This window comes from Octopus bimaculoides, chromosome 10, assembly GCF_001194135.2.
Source record: "Octopus bimaculoides isolate UCB-OBI-ISO-001 chromosome 10, ASM119413v2, whole genome shotgun sequence".
Lineage (NCBI taxonomy): Eukaryota > Metazoa > Mollusca > Cephalopoda > Octopoda > Octopodidae > Octopus > Octopus bimaculoides.
The window spans coordinates 43,837,094-43,837,517 of record NC_068990.1 but is presented as its reverse complement, the minus strand read 5'-3'; the positions used below and the strand labels follow the sequence as shown (position 1 = coordinate 43,837,517).

At 45.0% G+C, this 424-nt stretch overlaps 1 protein-coding gene across 3 annotated transcripts in view; it reads right to left on the bottom strand.

Annotated features, from left to right (window-relative positions):
• Positions 1-424, bottom strand: part of LOC106867966 (protein TsetseEP-like) — an 88,449-nt gene that overhangs the window by 26,636 nt on the left and 61,389 nt on the right. The gene's annotated exons all lie outside the window — the stretch shown is intronic.

Here is a 424-nt window from a genome sequence, read left to right as displayed (position 1 = left end):
TATGTTTTTGTGCGTGCGTGTGTGTTTGTGTGTATGTGTATGTTGTGTATATGTGCGTTGCTGTGTATGTGTGTGTGCGTGCGTTTGCTATTGTATGTGCGTGTGTTGTTTATGCCCATGTGTGTGTGATTGTATGCGTGTCTGTGTGAGTGTGTTGTGTTGGTGAGAAGTGTGTGTGCGTGTGTGTGCATGTGTATGTGGGTGTGTGCGTGTATGTGTGTGGATGTGCGTGTGTGTAGGATTGTGATGTGTGTGGGGTTGTGAGTGTTAGGTATGGGTGCATGTGTGTATACGCATGTGTGTTTATGTGTGTCTGTATGTGTGTGTCCGTGTGCATGTGTGTATATTTTTTGTGTGTGCGTGTCTGTGTATATTGTGTATGTTTTCGTGCGTGCGTGTGTGTTGTGTATGTGAGTGAGTATTG